Genomic DNA, 19,312 nt, shown 5'->3' with positions numbered 1-19,312 from the left:
AGGGTTGACTCATTGGAAAAGACTCTGATGCTGGGAGGGATTGGGGGCAGGAGGAGAAGGGGACCGACAGAGGATGAGATGGCTGGATGGCATCACTGACTCAATGGACGTGAGTCTGAGTGAACTCCGGGAGTTGGTGATGGACAGGGAGGCCTGGCGTGCTGCGATTCATGGGGTCGCAAAGAGTCAGACACGACTGAGCGACTGATTTGATCTGATTGATAACTGATTTTCCAAAGAACAAAAAGCTGGGAAGTCACAGAGCCAGTATTTTTACAAGTAAACTTTTTATTGAAATATTATAAGCACATGAAAATATCCACCCATCATAAGTATCTATCTGGGTAAATTTCACAAACTGAATATTTTATGTGACTGTCACCCAAATCCAAAAATTAAAAAAACACCTTCACCCAAGAACCTTCCTCAGAAAATACGTTTCTACCAATTAACCATTATTCTGACAACTAGTATCATAGATTACTTTTACTTCCTTTGGAACTTCATATAAACAGAATGATATAGTATGTTTTTCTTGTTGTTGTAACTAGCTTCCTTCGCTCAACATCACATGTATGAGATTCATACATGTTGTATGTGTGACAGTTGTTCACTCTGCTTGTTGTCTCATAGTCAAAGTACACCACCATTTATTTATCTGCTGATAGACATTAGACTTTTTGCAGTTTGAGGCTATTACAAATAGTGCTACTCTGGCTATGTGTGGTGTGAATCTCCTGGGTATGGAGCTAGAGGTGGAGATGTCGGGTCCTACAGTACGCATATACTCAGCTTTAGTAGGCATTGCTAAACAGATTCCTAAAACAATTGTTCCAGTTTACAGTTCCCCCAGAAGTGAGAGTGTTAATTGTTCCACATTCTTGCCAACACTCACAATGTTAATTTTAGCAATTATGGTAAGTATGCTCTGGTACTTCTCTGTAGTTTAACATGCATATACATAATGACCTATGAAGTTGAGTGTCCTTTGTTATTGTCGTTGAGACCCTGAATTGTGTCTGACCCTTTGTGACACCATGGACTGCAGCATGCCAGGCTTCCCTGTCCTTCACCATCTCCCAGAGCTTGCTCAGACTCATGTCCATTGAGTTGTTGATGCCATCCAACCATCTCATCCTCTATCATCCCCTTCTCCTCTTGCCCTCAATCTTTCCCAGCATCAGGGTCTTTTCCAATGAGTTGGCTCTTCGCATCATGTGGCCAAAGTATTGGAGATTCCGCTTCAGCTTCAGCATCAGTCCTTCCAATGAATATTCAGGATTGATTTCCTTTAGGATGGACTGGTTTGATCTCTTTGCTATCCAAGGGACTCTCAAGAGTCTTCTCCAGCACCACAATTTGAAAGCATCTATTCTTCAGTGCTCAGCCTGCTTTATGGTCCAACTCTCTCATCTTTAAATGACTACCGGAAAAACCGTAGCTTTGACTGTATGGGCCCTTTGTCAGCAAAATGTTGTTTCTGCTTTTTATTATGCTATTATGCTATCTAGGTTTGTCACAGCTTTCCTTCCAAGGAGCAAGGGTCTTTTAAATCTGTGGCTGCAGTCACAGTCCACAGTGATTTTGACACCCAAGAAAATACAATCTGTCACTATTTCCCCCTTTTCCCCATCTATTTGCCATGAAGTCATGGGACTGGATGCTGTGATTTTAGTTTTTTTGAATTTGAGTTTTCAGCTAGCTTTATCACTCTCCTCTTTTACCCTCATCAAAGGGCTCTTTATTTCCTCTTCTCTTTTTGCCATTGAGTGGTATCATCTATTTATCTGAGGTTGTTGATATTTCTCCCAGCTTTACTCCAGCTTGTGATTCATCCAGCCTGGCATTTCACATGATGTACTCTGCGCATAAGTTAAATAAGCAGGGTGAAAATATACAACCTTGATGCATTCCTTTCCCAATTTTGAACCAGTCCAAGTGTTTTTAGATATATTTGTTGTCCAAATGGATAACTCTTTTGTGAGTCATCTCTTCAAGACTATTGCCTGTTTTCTTCTATTGAACTTTCTTATTTATTTGTCTAGCATCTTTTATGACTGAAGCGACTTAGCAGCAGCAGCAGCAGCATCTTTATATATCCTGGATGTTTATCTTTTGATGAAATTATGTATTTCAAATGTCTTATTATTTTTAAATATATATTTGACAAAGTCTTAATTTTAATAGGTTTTCTTTTATAAATCAATTATTTTATGAATAATACATTTTGGTCCTATTTAAGAAAACTTTGCCTACTCTATTATATATTTGTTTCCTAATTCATTAGTTTCTACTCTTACATTGACTGTTTCATTTTTTCTACTTTCTTTAGGTTTATCAAACTATCTTTTTCTTAACATTTTTTAAGTTTCATGCAATTAATTATAATATATACTATGAATTACACTCTAAAGAACATCTTTCCTTCCACAAGTTTTGGTATATTGTATTTTTTGTTGTCACCCACACAGCAGGATTTAAGCCCAGAATTTATCATTTTAATCCCAGGATTCTTTTGTCATATATAAATGAATGGTTCTCAAATTTGTATGTGAAAAACAGATACCAAAAGCAATAAAATTGCCATTTTTAGTCTGCATATTCTGTGCCAGTAAATGGTCAAGGCTTTTCCTTAGTTACGTTTTATATTCAATACTGACAATACCTTGGGGTATGCATTGTTATTTCCTCTCTACAAATGAAAAAGTGTGTTCAGGGAGGTTAAGGTGTTGCATCCACCCCACTAACATGAAGTGCAACCAGGATTTGAGGGTGACTGAGGTAGGCTTCGCTGCCTCTTAGGTCTGTGTTCCTTGTCTTTCATGCTTTCCTACTCCATGCTACTTCTGAAACAGGAGGGAAGGGCTGTCTTTAGTTCCTCAGTCGTGTCTGACTCTTTGCAACCCCATGGACTGTAGCTGGCCAGGAACCTCCGTCCATGGGGATTCTCCAGGCGAGAATACTGGAGTGGGTTGCCTTTTCCTTCTCCAGGGGATCTTTCCAATTCCGGGGATCAAACCTGGGTCTCCTGCAGTGCAGGCGCAGGGAAAGGGGAAGGACACTAACTTGGAAAGAATGACAAAGCCTGAGGACATGACTTAAACTAAGTAGAACCAAATAGGTCAAGATGGTGGATAAGTTGATTTCTACTACACCTTGAGCTCAATATAAGCTCTTCATAACATCATAACACAGCAGAGATAAATGCCACACCCACCAGCACCATGACAGTTTCAGGCCAACCATCAAAGGCCAAAAAGTGAGTGGCGGCCCAATTCCTGGAAATCCCCACCCCTTCCCTGAAATGACTGGAATAATCTTTCCACTCATTAGCCTATGAAATTGTACCCAGCCCATAAATACTAACCATGCCATATTTCAAGCCTGCTGTCTCCTTCTAAGCTGGCCGGTCCACTGTCTGCAGAGTGTGCTTCTCTCTAAACAAATCCACTTCTGACCTATCACTTTGTCTCTCACTGAATTTCTTCTGTGATGAGACATCAAGAACTTGAGCCTCATTAAGTCCAGAGACCAAGTGTGATCTTGGTTGGAAGCCTGAAGGTTTGGCCTGGCTCGAGTCCTGGCCGTGTGGGTTTGAGTCACAGTCTGAGGTTCACTTTCACTTCTACGCATATACCATGCATTTAAGTCACAGAATCTACAAATTATAGATCAAATGAGCAAAGTATGCTAGACCCTTTTATTTTGCAGGTAAGAAAACAAGATTCCAGAGAAGCTGTATGGCTTATCCAAGGCCATTTTGCCCAAGCTCCTCTATCCATGGAATTCTCCAGGTAAGAATACTGGAGTGGGTAGCCATTCCCTTCTCCAGGGAATCTTTCCAAGAAGGGATCAAACCTTGGTCTCCTGCATTGCAGGCAGATTCTTTACCATCTGAGCCACCAGGGAAACCCGTGAATGGTTGAGGCAGAACCAAACATAAGATTCCAGATTTCTAGCCCAATTACCTTTCTGTCCTTCCAAAGTGCTTGGCAGTTCACATTTCAGGAACAGGCAGCAGTGCTACACCATCAGCGATACATACGTAACCGGACAGTTCGCATGATTGCAAGACTTGGGAGGTGAATTTGTCAATATTACCACAAAAAATGCAGAACTCAGCAGTGGCCACAGGACTGGAAAAGGTCAGTTTTCATTCTAATCCCAAAGAAAGGCAATGACAGAGAATGTTCAAACAACCACACATTTGCACTCTTCTCACTCACTAGCCAAGTAATGCTCAAATTCTCCAAGCCAGGCTTCAGCAGTACAGGAACCATGAACTTCCAGGTGTTCAAGCTAGATTTAGAAAAGGCAGAGGAACAAGAGATCAAATTGCCAATATCTGCTGGATCACTGAAAAAGCAAGAGAGTTCCAGAAAAACATCTACTTTTGCTTTATTGACTAAGCCAACGCCTTTGACTGTGTAGATCACAACACAATTCTGAAAGAGATGGAAATACCAGACCACCTTACCTGCCTCCTAAGAAATCTGTTTGCAGGTCAAGAAGCAACAGTTAGAACGGGACATGGAACAACAGACTGGTTCCATATATGGAAAGGGGTATGTTAAGGCTGAATACTGTTACCCTGCTTATTTAACTTATATGCAGAATACATCATGCGAAATGCCAGGCTGGATGAAGCACAAGCTGGAGTCAAGATTGCTGGGAGATATATCAATAACCTCAGATATGCAGCCACCGTTATGGCAGAAAGCGAAGAAGAACTAAAGAACTTCTTGATGAAAGTGAAAGAAAGTGAAAAAAGTTAGTTTAAAACTAAACATTCAGAAAACTAAGATCATGGCATCTGGTCCCATCACTTCATGGCCAGTAGATGGGGAAACAGTGGAAACAGTGACAGACTTTATTTTGGGGGTCTTCAAAATCACTGCAGATGGTGACTGCAGCCATGAAATTAAAACACACTTGCTCCTTGGAAGAAAAGCTATGACAAGCCTAGGTAGCATATTAAAAAGCAGAGACATTACTTTGCCCACAAAGGTCCATCTAGTCAAAGCTATGTTTTTTTCCAGTAGCCATGTATGGATGTGAGAGTTGGAGTATAAAGAAAAGCTGAGCACCGAAGAATTGATGCTTTTGAACTGTGGTGTTGGAGAAGACTCTTGAGAGTCCCTTGGACTGCAAGGAGATCCAACCAGTCCATCCTAAAGGAAATCAGTCCTGAATATTCACTAGAATGACTGATGCTGAAGCTTAAACTTAACACTCTGGCCATCTGATGTGAAGAACCGACTCATTGGAAAAGACCCTCTGATGCTGTGAAAGATTGATGGCGGCAGAAGGGGATGACAGAGGATGAGATGGTTGGATGGCATCACTGACTCTATAGACATGAGTTTGAGCAATCTCCAAGAGTTGGTGATGGACAGGGAAGCTTGGCATGCTGCAGTCCATGGGGTGGCAAAGATTCGGATATGACTGAGCAACTTAACTGACTGACTGACTGACTGAGAGGTAAATTTGTCAATATTTCTAAAAAAAAAAATGGCAAACTGTGATATTCGTCCCCATTACCTGCTTAAAATATATTTTAGTAAGTTCTTCAAAAGCTTTCTTGTCTCTCACTGGTAGTCACTGAGGGGAATTAACATGGAGAGTATAGAATGAGAGCTCCCAGTTGTCAGCAGGAATACTTCCTGGATGTGCTCAAAACTTATCTGCGTTTAAACGTGACTTTGAGAAACAGAATTCAAGTATGTGGATTCTACTAGGGTTGACTGATAAAATTCCATCTGCCAGTGTTTTGTGTGTGTGTGTGTGTGTGTGTGTGTGTGTTGTGTTTCTTGGCCTCTGGCAGGGTTAGCAGCTTATAACCCCTGCCCGCCAGGGAATTCTATTAAGGGTACCCAGCGTTTTGATATGGGGTCTCTGTGGTCTGTGACAGGAAAGAGGAGACTGTAGCTGCATGATCTAACCTCTCTTCACTATCCAGACTCCTTTCCAGAGAGAATCTCTGTCAAATATTCTAAAGGCAGAGAGAAAGTCAGTGAGAGAAGCTATAAGCTGTAAAACCCTATTCTGAGAAGAGACATCATTGCAGTGAATGCCTTGTAGTTTTTGCTGAGAGACAATAAATGTTACAGCTCTATGGTTAGGAGAAATGAGAAATCCTTTTCCCATGGGAGAGAAAACTACATCTCCATGTATGACAAGTAGTTAACATTATGGATAGCATCTGCCTGAGCTCTTATCATCATGTAAATTTGTTTTCTATTCACTGGCTTGAATAGTAACAAAATAATACTGAAATGTGAATGAAACACCAGCTACAAATTTTATTACAACTTTCATAGTAATCTGACTATGGGGGAAAAGTTAGGTGAGAAGAGAAGCAGGTAGCAGTTAATCAACTCTTATGTTTGTACCCTGTATTGGAAAGCCAATCTGTTTATTAGTAACAAGCCAAATGATTCTTAGAATGAATACTTTTTTTAAAGCTTTGCCAATATTATATAAGCAGAGTTTACGTAAAGTTCCTGGAGTGCTAACAAGTACTAACTTGTTGACAAGACTGTTTATCATCTCTTTTGGATGAAACATAAAATGAATTTTTGGCCACAAGGCTCATAAAAACTAACTTATGCCTGTTTTTTTTTTTCCCCCTAGGTGTAGACGTACTAGTGGTGAGGTTCTGGATAAATCTACTTCAGATTTATTCTTTATATTAAACTGCTCAAAGACAGGACTCATATTTCTTACAAACCTAGTATAGCACATAAGTTTAGGTGAGTTTGAAGGTATGCATTGACAATAATATATGTACTGGGAACTTTCAAGACTTATGGGATAATAACAGAACTCCTTGAGGTGAACTCTAGCATTTCAAGTGGACATGGGAGACTTTATTAATTATCTTTTAATACTTTATATACATGATTTCCTCACGGGTATGGCCTGACTTTTACAGAGTTGCTCATTTGTATCATTTGCAGCCCTATGAACTGTAGCCCACCAGGCTCCTATTCATGGGATTCTCCAAGCAAGAATACTGGAGTGGGTTGTCATTCACTTCTCCAGAGGATCTTCCCAACCCAGGGATTGAACCTGAGTCTCCTGCAGATCTTGCACTGCAGGTGGATTCATTACTATTGAGTCACCAGGAAAGCCCCAATTCCTTCATATATGTCCCATATATAAATGAAAAGATTAAATAATACATGAGGAAATTGCATATATATTAGGGAATTATATCAAATATTGGTGTGGTTTTTTTTTGTCTCTCTGGGTGACAGTGTTATATGAGAGTTTCCTTTCTATCTTCATCCCATTATTTTCTTTTCCAAATTTTCTATAATAAATATTTATTATTATAAAATACGGGCTTCCCTGGCAGCTCAGCTGGTAAAGAATCCACCTGCAATGCAGGAGACCACGGTTCGATTCCTGGGTCAGGAAGATCCCCTGGAGAAGGGATAAGCTACCCACTCAAGTATTCTTGGGCTTCCATGGTGGCTCAGCTGGTAAAGAATCCACCTGCAATGTGGGAGACCTGGGTTTGATCCCTGGGTTGGGAAGATCCCCTGGAGGAGGGCATGGCAACCCACTCCAGTATTCCTGTTCAGAGAATCCCCATGGAAGAGGAGCCTGGTGGGCTACAGTCCATAGGATTACAAAGAGACACGACTGAGCAATTAACTATATATTTCTTAACAAAGTCTTAAATTATTGATTGCCTGTATCTAACTTCTGATGGAGAAGGAAATGGAAACCCACTCCAGTATTCTTGCCTGGAGAATCCCATGGACAGAGGAACATGCCAGGCTATAGTCCATGGGGTAACAAAGCCTTGGACATGACTGAGTAACTAACAACAACTAACTTCTGAAAGGGAAGAACTTGAGCACAGTCTAATTACATTTTAATCAAGACTCTCTACATAATCTCCTTAGAACTACCTCTCAGTTAGCTAGTTTTATGCCTGTGTTCAGTCTAAGGTTTAAATATTTTTAAAAAATCTATTTCAGTAATCGCATTTCTCATTTTCTACCTGTTCTTGTTTTATGCCTGTTTTTTTCCCTCCCATTAATAGTTGCTATGCATTTAACTCCTAGATTATATGATTATTTTATAGCAGTTTTTCAGAGTTATTTATTTAATACTATCTAAAGAACATTTATGTTCTGGTTATTGTAATTTTGCATTTTTTCTTAGTGTGAGTTGTGTGTTTGTGTTTGGAATTGTGGTTTGTGGCTTTCTGCCTTTTACTTTTCACCTATGCCCACTCCCTAGCTGACAGCATCTATCTTTGCTCAGTTTCTGCCAAGCTCCCAGCTCAGAACTTAGTCTTTCCTTGGTGATCTCAAGACATCATCGGTCTTGTACTGAACCCATGGGTGACTGTCTTCAGATTTGGTCTTAAATCTATGTCCATGTCCTTTCATCCTCTCTCTAGAGATGTCACCTCACGGAACTGTCAGCAGCAGCACTTCCCCAGTTTCCATTCACAGATGAGTTTGGGGAAAGGAACTTCACTTCCCTTGTTCCTAGTTTCAATTGGTCATTTTGTGTCTTAACTGTTACTTTTAAGTGTTTGGCTTCAGAGAGAGGCTTACTCCTGAAAATCATGTATTGCTTTTATAAAATAATAATAATATGATTTTGTTTCAAACACCATTGAATATGGTATGCATTGGCCAACAGGAGTGAAAACTGATTTTCAGGTAGTCTCAGTACAGAAAGATGATCTCAGGACCTCAGAAACAATTTCAGAGATGGAAGTGTACACAATTATCATGGGTTCAACTTCCTCATTTAAAAACGGTGAAACTGAGACCTAGAGGAAATGAGTTGCTTCTCCAACATTTAAATCCCAAGCGTGTGGGGGAAAGGGGCGAAGTAAAATTTTATTCTTTATTCACCCAGGCAAAGTCCATCATAAGATTTAGGATGAGCTGTTCTCCCTCTTAGAAATGTCCCCCAAGGGCCAAAGGAAATTGTCTGCACTACAGAAGGCAGAAACAAGGAAATCAAATTGTTCTCATCTACAAACTGCAAGGCTAAGGAGCGAGGTCAATCAATATGTGCATTATTGCATTTAGTCCTGGCTGGAACGCTATCACAGACAAGCCTTAATTTAGGTTTCTGCTGCTTCTACCTACAAAAGTCGGCCAGGTCCTCTGTGTGGAATTCTCGTTGGTAATAGTCTTCTCCCCTGCTGGAAAGTGTCAGCATTCCGTGAATGGACAAGGCTACTCACATCCATATATTGATTCCGATCCAAGTGAGAACCCTCTTCAAGTGACAGGGTCAAATTAACTTAAAAGACACACACCGAGAGTGTAAAGCAACTGGAAACAATATGAAGAAGGTCTTGCTAAACACTCTGCATTTCTGATCCATTTCACTAAGGAAAAATTACTGATAGAAACAACAGAACTTTCCAAAAAATCAGTTTTACTTCATAGATTTAGATTTCTTCTCCAATCCAGCAACTAAATGTAATATTAAAATCTTAATAGTGTTTTCTGGGTTTTACATAACTTACATAAGTTATTCTCCCTTAGACTGTGGGGATTAGTTACTGTTATAGCTACAGTGGGCTTCCCTGGTAGCTCAGCAGGTAAAGAATCACCTGTAATACAAGAGACCCTGGTTTGATTCCTGGGTCAGGAAGGTCCCCTGGAGAAGGGATAGGCTACCCACTCCAGTATTCTTGGGCTTCCATGGTGGCTCAGTAAAGAATCCACCTGCAATGCAGGCGACCTAGATTCGATCCCTGGGTTGGGAAGATTCCCTGGAGGAGGGCATGGCAACCCACCCCAGTATTCTTGCCTGGACAATCCGCATGGACAGAGGAGCCTGGCAGGCTACAGCCCAAGGAGTCGCAAAGAGTCGGACACGACTGAGTGACTAAGTACACACAGCATAGCTACAGTGGTCCCCACTTGGATCTCCTTGTCAGGACCATCACCCAATCAGCCCAGCTGCATGAGAGCACTAGCCCTGGTTGCTCACAGATTCCCACCTCTTGGGGCATTGCCCTTGACCTCAGGGAACTTCCACTCCTAAGAATTTGCTTCCTTCCCAGATATGGTCAGTGGTCACCTCCAGAGAGCGTCCATGCTATTAATCTGGAAAATGCATTATTTTTCCTATTAGAAAGGAGGTTCAGAAGTAGGCCTGGCTCAACTGGTGCTGACTGGCCACAGAATACACTTACATTGTCACATGTCATCTCTTCCACCCTCATTCCAAAAGGCCCTGGACTATCCGGCCTTTTCACAGAATATTACATTGGTCCATCTTATTGACATAATGTTAATTGGCCAAAGTGAGCCAAAACATGGCAATGACATTAGAAGTCTTGGTGAGAACGTGCTTCAGAAGATGGAAGATAAACCCTGTGAACACTACTGCTGCTGCTGCTAAGTCGCTTCAGTTGTGTCCGACTCTGTGCGACCCCATAGACGGCAGTCCACTAGGCTCCTCTGTCCCTGGGATTCTCCAGGCAAGAATACTGAAGTGGGTTGCCATTTCCTTCTCCAATGCATGAAAGTGAAAAGTGAAAGTGAGGTCGCTCAGTCGTTCCCGACTCTTAGTGACCCCATGGACTGCAGCCTACCAGGCTCCTCCATCCATGGGATTTTCCAGGCAAGAGTACTGGAGTGGGGTGCCATTGCCTTCTCCATATGAACACTAAGGCCTCCTCTATTAGTCATGTTATTAGGGATCTAGTGATCTGGGTTATGGTAGGAAATTCTCTCCAAAATAAAAAACAGTTTGCCTCTAGGACCTCTTTCACTAAAAAGGAAGCTCGGTGCCTATTCAAGCTCTTCAGGATCTGAAGCCAGCATATCCCCGCTTGGGAATACTGCTCTTAACCACGAATAGAACCTTGTGGATCCACTATGAGCCAGGCCTGGATCAAGATTCGCTGTATTATGAGAACCCCATATATCCCACTTTAATGGGGGACAGGATAACTTTGTATCTCAGAATATCACTGTCAGCATGAACCTGGTATCTAACAGTTCTTGAAAGGCCTATGTACTATCCGTCCTTAGTGTACATTTACCCGAGAAAATGATGGTAGGTCCTTCTAGGGAGGGTTGGGAAATTTCTACATATGTTCTTGCCAGACTGTTGCAGAATCCTTCTTCATTTTGACTCACCTCTTCTTTGTTAAATGAATTCTGGGCCCGAGAACTGGCTCATGTCTGGAAACTAAGCAAGAATGCTGAACATTTGGTATCATATGGGGTAGCTTTCCTCAGCCTCCTGGTCATTTATTCTTGACTTATTGTTGTATGAATAAGTCTTTTTCTTGGTGGCTGCCTGTCTCTCTTGCCCCCAAGAATACTGTATCCTGGTAACCATTTCATAGCTGCCTGCAGACCAGACTCTCAGCTACTGCTCATATCTTGACACTCGTTACAATAACTGTGCCCACTTGACTTTACTCTGTTAAGTGCGGCCACCTTATGTATCAGATCTTATATATAAGATCAGATCTTAACCCACTGATATCAAGGGGCCCAACTGTGTAACTTTCCCTGGCCTTCAGAAGGCAGGTACCACTCAGCATCCCCATGATACGTTTGCTCAGTTCTCCAGTGGATTCCTCATCTCATTGGCAACTGTAGTGTCTTTCAGACCCTCTAGAATGCAACTGGGCTTTCTCTAGTTTGCTCCTCTCCCTGGGCATTTTGATCATGCCCTCCACTGTGCGCCGTGGAAGTTCTAGCATTTCGTCTTCACCTACTGTGGCCTTAGCTTTCTCCAAGCTTCTGGAAGCATCCCATTGGGATATCCCATTAGGGACTGGCTTGGCCTGGTGTGTGTGTGCTGTGTGTCTCCGCTGTGCCAGGTTGCACACGGGTGTGGGAGTAATCCTGCCGGCTGGTGACTCAAAGGGGCCGTCCTGTCTCAGACAAGCCTCCCCCCAAAGAGGGGCAGAAGGATGTGAGCACACTCGGCCCCTGTGCTCACTGTTCCCTCCTCCGCTCCAGCCCAGCCCAGAATTACTTCGGACAGTATGTATTTTTTTAATACCACACATTCTGAGAACTATTGGGAACATGAATACAATGTGAACTTAATGTTAGATGATATGAAGGAGATGTTTCAATATTTTGGTGCTGTAGTGGTATTGTGAATGATTGTTTCAGCAACGATGCTTATTTTTTTGAGAGGATACTAAAGAATTTAAGGTAAACTGTCAGAATATCTCAGTTTTAAAAACCTGAAACAAAAAAGATAAAGGAAAAACATTGACAAAGTATTAAATCTAGGTGATAGGTACATGGATGTTCACTACACTAAACTGTTATTTTACATATTTAAATTTTTTTTCATTATAAAATTTTTAAATTTTTAAATGAATTTAAAACACAATAAAATTTATAAAATAAAAAAAAATCTACCTTGCCATGTTAATGAGTATAAAATTATACATATGAGAGAACAAGCAAAGTAGAATGTAAGGTACATAGAAGGTGCTCAGTAAATGCTACATAATTTTATTCTCCTACTGGGAATTCTCTGTTCTTGAGTAAGGACTCTTGTGTTCTCTTAGAATAAATAGTGTGATCCTCTGAAACTAGCTTCACTTAACATTCATCTTTTTAGGGTAACGAAGGATAAATCCATGTTGCTTGCCCAACAAATACTACTAGCATGAATATAGAATATGTTAATACTATTGTAGTTTGAAGACAAATGATCAATAAGTAAAGCAGACACCTACGGTACCATCCCAGCTGTGAATTTCCTAATGTTTGGTAAGCATCCATTAAGTGATGGTTAATAAAGGCTGACAGAGCAGCACATTTCTTGATTTTCTGTGCTTCAAAGAGTGTTCCAGTCCATGAAGATATGATTTCAGGAGGTGAATGTGCATTTAGCATATAAATAGCTTACAAGCAGAAAGTTGCGTGTTTTCTTACCACCCCATTAGGCTATTTTATAATTTTATATTCTGTGAGCTATGAATTGATTTAAAAATTAATGAGAATATAGAATGTATTTGAAACCATTCTCTCACTTCAAAGGTGAGGAAACTAAAATTCAGGGAAACCTAAGGACTGTCCAGACCAGAAAATAGGACCCTCAGTTTTCAGTTCTGTGTCCTGATGCACAAAATACACACAAAGCATGCTTTAAAAAAAAAAGAAAGAAATAAACTTTGAATGGGACTTTAACATAATCTGGACATTACTGTCTATTATATTTTCAAATAATTTTGGTTCCATCAAATACATATTTATTAATTATTTACCAAGTGGCAAGTGATCAGGATACTACCAGAAATGAACCATGTTTCTTGCCCTCAGTGAGTTCCTAACCCAGGGGGCAAAATTAAATGGACAACTGTATATAAGTCAGCTGAGAGCTGTGGCAACATCGGATAGAGAGGCATGGATGATGCCAGAGCTGGCCATGAGAGCAGAGTAGATGTCCAGGAGCAAATGGATCTAATCTGAGTCACAAAGACAATAAACAGGTATTCCTCGGATGAAGTAAGAGTGAAAAGGGGCAGTGTGAGTAATGGCACAGAAACGTGAAAGGGCTTGGTGACTTTAGAGGGAAATGAAGCATGGGGTGCAGTTGGTGGGAGAGATAAAGTTAACAGGGGGTGGTCCTCTATAATGTCTGCATAGCAGGATCACCCGATAACTTTCAAAAAATACTAATGTCCAAGCCCCCGCTTCCGGACCACGTGATACCTGGATATCTGAGGGCAGCTGCAGACATAGGTATTTGAGAAGTTCCCACATGGTGCTGCGTGCAAGGCTGAATACAGTGAACTTAGGTGAGCCTTCTATGAAAGGAAAAGGTTTTAGGTCAGAAGTTATCCGGATCTTGCTGGTCTGATCTTGGGGTCAGATCCTGACTATTAAATGACTTTTATTTCTGAGAAGTTCTCTCAGTTTAAAAACAATAACTTTATCTGATGACTCACAAACCTAGCTTTTGCTGAAAGTATTCATTTTAGTTCCTGAAACACTTCCAAACTCTCTGTAATGAAATAAAACCTCAGAATCAGAGTAAGAAACTCAACTTAAAAATTAAAAGACTCTATTTTCTCAAATTTAGGTACCCACTCGAATATCTGCGGACACAAGTATCAAAGAAAACCCAGTACAGGATAATGTATACGTCCTTGATTTGCCAAATTCTCATATTACAAGCCCAACCCAGAAGTTCTCCATTGTTGTTTTAATTCAATTATTTAACTTTCATTTGTTTTAAAACTATTTATTGCATACTGATGGTGTGCCAGGCCCTGACCCAGGCTCTGTCTGCAGAATAACTCACCCAGCTCTGTATCACAGAGCTCACATTCCATCAGAGGACTTCTTTCAGTTCGCTTTAGCAGTTCTAATTCCATCCTCTAATTCTTTGACAGATATAAGCAACTCAGAACAAATTTTGGATTTGATTAAAATATGCAATCAGTTTTTTTCATCCCTCTTCCTTTTGCCCTCTGCTCCTTTTCTTACTAATCTCATAAAACACCACTGTCGTTATACGTCATTCCAGGTTCAAAGGTATCCAGCAGATCCCCATGGCTTATAGCAGTGAGTCTGTGGTCAATTTTTAACCTCCTCTCCCATTTCATAGGACTTCCTTTCATAGGACTTCCCTGGTGGCTCAGATGGTAAAGCATCTGCCTACAATGCGGGAGACCCAGGTTTGATCCCTGGCTTGGAAAGACCCCCTGGAGAAGGAAATGGCAACCCACTCCAGTACTCTTGCCTGGAGAATCCCATGGATGGAGGAGCCTGGTGGGCTATAGTCCATGGGATCGCAAAGAGTTGGACATGGCTGAGCGACTTCACTTTCTACCATTTCATCCCTTTTTGAAGGACCACTGTTGTGTCATCTTGTATTATTGAGATAAATAGGGCACATTCCCCTGGTGGGTCAGATTGGAGAATGAAATACAAATTCCTAGTGCTAACTTCAGCCACACCTGACCCTACAACTTCCTGTTCAGCTTGATCAGCCTCTGATACAGGAGCGTTAGTGATCTCGGTGTTACTTGCATATTTTCTGCATTCCTGCCCAGAGTCTTTCTTCATTCTGCTTCTCCTCCCTTCAAGTCCCCAGTGCTTTTGGTATCTTCCACTCTTCAGCAATTGCATTTTTTTGCTTTCTTGAAATATTTTTCATGTTATTATTTTCATCTCTATTTACTTCAACAGATCAACGACCTCTTGTGGGGTCAGGGCTGGATTTCTTAAATGTGTGCCTTATGCATATTCCATGGAAGTGGTGGGCACTCAGGCAGTACAGGGTGAATACAAGAGCTTTGGGCTCAGAATCTGCAGACCTTGGTTTATCCAGTTACCAAAGAAGGGAAGAAAAATAAATTTATCTTTTTTCTAAGTTGCAAATCAGAGTCTATTAACTTGCCAACAAGGGAACATACAGCAATGAAGAAATTCATTTATTTGTTGGTTAGAAAAAGAAATCAAGGGATTTTAAGTGTTGAAAAGTCAGAGTTAATGGTGGTTCTGCTAGTTAATTGTTAACTGAAGACTAGCTTTATAGATAGAATAGAATGAGTCCATGGATCCAGCATGATTAGTTGAAATAAGCCTCATTGTTCACTTTTTTGGACAATGTCTTCAGTTAGGTCCAGTAATGTTAGTTGCTCAGTCATGTCCAACTTTTTTGTGACCCCATAGACTGTAGCCTGCCAGGCTCCTCTGTCCATGGAATTCTCCAGGCAAGAATACTGAAATGGGTAGACATTCCCTTCTCCAGGGGATCTTTCCGACCCAGAGATCAAACCCAGGTCCCCTGGATTGCACCCAGATTCTTTGCCATCTGAGCCACCAGGGAAGCCCAGTAAGGTCCAGTAAGGGTCTAGGATATTGAGATCATTCAAAGGTCACATCTTTTATCTGCATCAGCTGTTTAGAGTCAGTTATTGTGACACACAATAGTGAGTATACTAACTAGGAACATAATACCTTAAGTGGAAATTTTCCTCTGTGATGATTTGTTTAAAAAATGTTTAATGTTTAACATGTATACATTGCCTAGAACATCATGCACACAATAAAATTAATGAAACGTTTTTCTTAAATAATATTTGCTAATTGATTAATTTTTACATTGGTCCTAAAAGACATGTCTCAGAGAAGGCACTGGTGACCCACTCCAGTACTCTTGCCTGGAAAATCCCATGGATGGAGGAGCCTGGTAGGCTGCAGTCCATGGGGTCGCTAAGAGTCGGGCACAACTGAGCGAGTTCACTTTCACTTTTCACTTTCATGCATTGGAGAAGGAAATGGCAACCCACTCCAGTGTTCTTGCCTGGAGAATCCCAGGGACTGGAGGCTGGTGGGCTGCTGTCTATGGGGTCGCACAGGGTTGGACATGACTGAAGTGACTTAGCAGCAGCAGCAGCAGCAAAAGACATGTCCTTGATTTTTTTTATCTTTGGAAAGAATTTGGAGAGTGAGGAGAACTAAATATATTTATTTTAATAAATATTACTAAGGGGTAATATATAATTCATTTGTAGTCAGTCAACACACTCAATCTGAATTAAATTTTCTTTAAATTTATTGAGGTTGGATGTATGGCCCCTATGTGGTTTCTTTTCTATGAAAATGGATTATATCCTGATCATTGATCACACTGAGTTTTTCTGTACTCATGCTAATTTTCTGTCCAATCATTTTATTAGGACAAGGGTTTTGATTTTTCCACATACAATTTGGTCTTTTGCCTTTTTCTCCTTTCAGTTCTATTAAATTCTTTTAAAATTGACAATTTTTTTAGGGCAGTTTTCAGTTCACAGCAAAATTAAATAGAAAGTACAGAGATTTCCCATATATTCCTTGTCCTGACACACGTATGGCTTCCCTCCTCATCCGTATCCCCCACCAGAGAGGTACATTTTTTACAATTGATGAACTTGCATTAAACCATCAATATAATCCAAAGTCCATGGTTTACATATATATAATGAAAAAGTTTTAGTTGTACTTAGGAGGAATAGGGGAAAATGTCTAATTTATCTTCCAAGAAGCAGCAATCCCAATGAAGTATTTAAACAAATCAAAATGTATGCCAAGAAATCCATGTAAACAAAAGGTCAGAACTTTTAAATTAAAGACAGGATCAGTTTTACTGAATTTCCTCTTATTTCAGGCTCCAACATGACCCTCCACAACATTGTTATTGATATACTTTATATTTAAGATTTACCTTCATAGAGCAGACAAAGCAACCAGTGGCTTCCATAAGATAAATGTCTGACTTGAGTAGAGAAGGTCCTGAGTCAGCTGCTTAGGGCTGGGGAAGAGCTCCATGCGTGGGCAGGACTTGGGGCTCCTGCCTTTTTACCTTACCGTCCTTAGTCTGTATTTCCCCCTCCCCCAGGGTCACCTTGTGAGCATGACTGTGTCAAGTGAGGAGGAGAAATGACAGAGGAGCATAAAGGGGCCCTCTCTCAGCTGAGACAGCTCTTTTCAAGCAGCCTTTCCACAATTCTACACATTTCCACATCCATCTTCCTGGTGAAGATTCATCCCTTTGCCATGGCTAGCTGGTAAAGAAGGTTGGGAAGAGAGTCTTTTATTCTGGACTGTAATGTGCTCAACTAAAAGTCAGAGGTCCCCATTTAAAGAAGAGGAGACCAGATATTGGGGGGAACGGAATTAGCAATGTCTAACAAGCATTACTACCATGTTAGATCCCAAAGTGTGAAGGAGGCTGACCTAATTCTTATTTTATAATGCCATACATATTGATAAATAGTGATAGTTTTCTCAGGAGGAAAATGCAAAGTCAAATGCATTAAGTGTACTTCGAGAATTATAAGATACGTGCATGCTGAGAATTATTGGAAATTATCAACACTGATAGTTTTGCTCAGCATCTCCCTAGGGCTGGTTGGGAAGTTCTGCTTTATCATTCTGGTTCATATGAATAGGTGTTATTTTAGATCCAAGGGGTAATTTGTCCCATTCCCTGAGAAAATATCTGTGTGTGTGTTTTTTTTTAATTCCCTTTACATCTAGCCCATTGCTCTAAATATTTAAGAGACATATTCTCATCAGTTTCAGGATACTGTGGTTGATGTCAATATGGTCTCATTCCTTGAGCCGAAATCTCCTAACTTCTCACTGCTGAGAGCTCTAGGGCAGTGGCTAGAAAAGTTTTCTTGGACAACTGATCAACCAGCAGCGTATCTATTCGAAGAAGAAACTTATATTGTAACAATTTTGAAGAAGGTTAATAGGTTTTGTTTTGCTTTCTTTGCATCACCCACACCAGTGCAATATCAGGATGGAAGCTCTAAAACAAATGCTGAAAGGCACGATTTTATTAAATCTTCCAGGCAAAGCACAATAAAGCCAGGGGTCTACAATAGGAAAAGTTGTGTTTATTTGAAAGCAAAAATGCATCAATCAATCCATCAATCACACACACACACAAAATATATATATAAAGCCCCAGTGGAGTAAACTATACCATTTTAGTTTCATTGCTTGCATTTACCTGACTCATAGATTTTAATGTAACAGAGCTTTTGTGAAAGATAAATTCAGAGAACATTTCATTATACCTCAATTTGGGGAAACAAGGGCAGAAAGGGAAGAAATAACCTTTGAAAAGACTTTGTCAATGAGAAAACCCTATTCAGGTAATAGGATCCTAATGTCTCCAACAATGAGTGGTAATCATGTGGTATCATCTCTCAAGAGATAAAGATATTCCCTTAAGGTTACACATGAGGAATCCATCACAGTCAGGGCTTGAAGAGACCTACACCTTCTAAGTACAGAAAACCATGCTACTGTCCAGGTCAGGGACCCAGCAGGCACAAAATGAAGTGAGTGTCATACAGAGAGAAGTCAGTCAGAAAGAGAAAAACAAATATTGCGTATTAACACTTATACATGGAATCTAGAAAAATGGTCTAGACGATCGTGTTTGCAAAGCAGAAATAGAGACACAGACATAGGAAACTTGTGTATAGACACCAGGGGGGAGAAAGCAGGTGTGATGAATTGAGAGATTGCGATTGACACATATACAATATTGATACTATGTATACAACAGACTGGTTCCAAATAGGAAAAGGAGTACGTCAAGGCTGTATATTGTCACCCTGCTTATTTAACTTATACGCAGAGTACATCATGAGAAATGCTGGACTGGAAGAAACACAGGCTGAAATCAAGATTGCCGGGAGAAATCTCAATAACCTCAGATATGCAGATGACACCACCCTTATGGCAGAAAGTGAAAAGGAACTAAAAAGCCTCTTGATGAAGGTGAAAGTGGAGAGTGAAAAAGTTGGCTTAAAGCTCAACATCTG

Source organism: Bison bison, unplaced genomic scaffold (genome assembly GCF_000754665.1).
Source record: "Bison bison bison isolate TAMUID 2011002044 unplaced genomic scaffold, Bison_UMD1.0 scf7180017864105, whole genome shotgun sequence".
Taxonomy (NCBI): domain Eukaryota; kingdom Metazoa; phylum Chordata; class Mammalia; order Artiodactyla; family Bovidae; genus Bison; species Bison bison.
This window is presented reverse-complemented; position numbering follows the sequence as displayed.